The sequence below is a fragment of the Chiloscyllium punctatum genome, unplaced genomic scaffold (genome assembly GCF_047496795.1).
Source record: "Chiloscyllium punctatum isolate Juve2018m unplaced genomic scaffold, sChiPun1.3 scaffold_247, whole genome shotgun sequence".
NCBI classification, from domain to species: Eukaryota; Metazoa; Chordata; class Chondrichthyes; order Orectolobiformes; family Hemiscylliidae; genus Chiloscyllium; species Chiloscyllium punctatum.
This window is the reverse complement of record NW_027309981.1, coordinates 217,501-220,000: the sequence shown is the minus strand read 5'-3', so window position 1 is coordinate 220,000 and position 2,500 is coordinate 217,501. Positions and strand designations below refer to the sequence as shown.

General features: G+C 65.5%; 1 non-coding gene across 1 annotated transcript; it reads left to right on the top strand.

Moving 5' to 3' along the window:
- Positions 1 to 1,352: 1,352 nt before the first annotated feature.
- LOC140472114 (5.8S ribosomal RNA) lies at positions 1,353 to 1,506 on the top strand. The gene has a single exon (XR_011957405.1). It is a non-coding gene; the product is annotated as a 5.8S ribosomal RNA (ribosomal RNA).
- Positions 1,507 to 2,500: the final 994 nt, after the last annotated feature.

Below are 2,500 nucleotides of genomic sequence, written 5' to 3'. Positions count from 1 at the left end.
CGCCCGTTTCCGTTTCAACTTGTCTCGCGAGGGTGGTTTCGGGGCCAGCAGGAGAGCTCGTCGGGGTAGCAGGCCCTGCAGCCGTGGTCACCGCCAAATCCCCACAACTCGAGCAAGTGAAAAAAAAAGTAACAAATAAGAAAGGATCGTCGGCTTGGGGGTACGCCCGTTTCCGTTTCAACTTGTCTCGCGAGGGTGGTTTCGGGGCCAGCAGGAGAGCTCGTCGGGGTAGCAGGCCCTGCAGCCGTGGTCACCGCCAAACCCCCCACAACTGTTGGGCGCCTACCTGCGCGGGGCAGGAGGACACTTTCCGATTTCAAATCTCCGTTTGCCGAGTCCACCCCGAACGCACGCGGGCGGGCGGGTTCGCATCACCCTTCGTCACAAGGGGCGAAGCCCGTTCCACCGTCTCGTCAGTAGTGCCGACCGGTCTGTGATCGACGAGGGGAGCCACACCAGGTCCGGCCCTGCTGCTTGGCGGCACCGCGTCGTCGGGAGCTCGCGACAGACGGAGGGTTTCGGTGTACTCTCCAGCCACGGGAAACGAAGCCGGTGATGCAGGCGCCGGTCTTTCGCTCCCAAATCGGCTGGGTTTACATCGTTGCTATCTAGTCACGCTCCCTTCAAACCCGACGGGGTACCTATTCCCCTCACCCGTCTGTGCGTATACAGCCTCTTTGCACTTGCGGGATGGGGGTGGTGGTTTAAAGACTCTCGAGTTGCCGCCCGTCGGTCTCCGAGCTCCGTGCAGTAGTGATCCCCAGCGAACTGCCAGCAGGGCGAACGAGCGATCCCGCTCTCGGTCGGGGCGCCTGGCGTCGATCGGTGGTCGGTGGCTTGCGGGCAAGCTGCGCTGTGAGTGTGGGAACGAGTATGACGAGCCGTTGCCGCGACTCCCAGTCCACCTCGGCGGTGGCTGGGCCGGGCGGGCGTCTGCTCGGGCGAGTGCCGCCCCCGCCTCCTCGCAGGAAGTCCGCTCGCCGACACGCCGCCACGTGCACGCGTCAGTGACGCTGCCGAACCGATGGCCGGTGCCCGTTCCCGCCTCTGCTTTTCCTAGGGCAAAGCTGCTGCACGCCTCGTGATACTAGGCGGGCGACATGGTGGCGGTGATCCTGCCTCCGTCGCTGCGGTGCGTTGGGGCACGCATCGCCTCTTGGGCGCCCTGTCCTCCTCCCCCCAATAGACGTATGTTTCTGCGGGCCGCACCAGGATGGTGCTCCCCATCGCTTCACGCCACCCTGCTCCGCCCGCACGCCGGCGTGCAGGTGGCTGTAGCTCAAGGTGGGGAGCGTATGTGCGGTCCGGGTCGCTTTCCTCTGGCGAGGGAGAGACCTAAAACAAACTCAGACAACTCTTGACGGTGGATCACTCGGCTCGTGCGTCGATGACGAACGCAGCTAGCTGCGAGAATTAATGTGAATTGCAGGACACATTGATCATCGACACTTTGAACGCACTTTGCGGCCCCGGGTTCTTCCCGGGGCCACGCCTGTCTGAGGGTCGTTTGGCAATCAATCGCACTCGCCTTGGCTGGCGAGAGCGCGGCTGGGGTGTCGCAGAGGACCCGTCCTCTTTGTCCCCCTAAGTTCAGACTCCGGAGCCCTCCGGCGTCGGAGCGCTTGGCCTTTCCCCCCCACCCTGCACATTCCGTTCGTCAGGCTCGACGCCATCCCCCCGCCGGGGAGCGCGGCCTGGCGTCCGTCTGTGTCGTGGCAGTGGGGCCAGCACGGCTGTCACCGGTCCCAGAATGGCTGTCGGTGGTTCACACTGTGTGTGTGTGCCAACCCTCCTGGTCTCTGGGACACGGAGCTGCCACGAAGTGTTGAGCCTCCAGTGGGGGGTCTGCCTAAGCTCTGCACGTCCGCATTGGGTCCGTCTCTCGGTTGGCTGGCAGTGGAAAGAGTGAAGGGAGCCGCGGAGGTCCGGTGCTGGTGCGCCGCCGGCCTGACCGTGGAGCTCGCCGGTTTGACACGCTGACCCGACTCGATGGTTGATCGATTGAGAGTGCTGGGAGCTGCAGGCCGCCCGCTGCTGCAGCCGCCCGTCTCGTGGTTCGTCCTCGGCCTTAAGTGGCCGGCGGGGCGTCTGATCCTGTCTCCCCTGCTGGCGCCGAGTGCCTGGCCGAGGGAGGAGGTTTTCGTCGAACGCTGTGACTTGGACGGTCGCACGCGCGTGGATCGCTGGCTCTTGGCTCTCCCGTTCAGTCCGCACGTTTTCCGCTCCGTCCTGCCACCGGTCTCGGGAGGTACGGAGGGGTTGGCGGGCGTGGTGTGTGCTCCGTCACCGTGCAGGCACACCTACCACGCCGTCGGCCGACCCCCGCACGGTCCTCCTGGCCATCGGGAGGACGGCGGAACGTCGGGCTGTCGGGGGCCAAGTCGCCAGAAGGCCACCGCTGTGTCTTCCGTACCCTGTCACCGTCGGCGTGCCTTCCTCAACTCGTCCGGCTCGGGGCCGCTGGGTTCAGGAGCGGCGTCGCCCGCCGGCCCCACTGAAG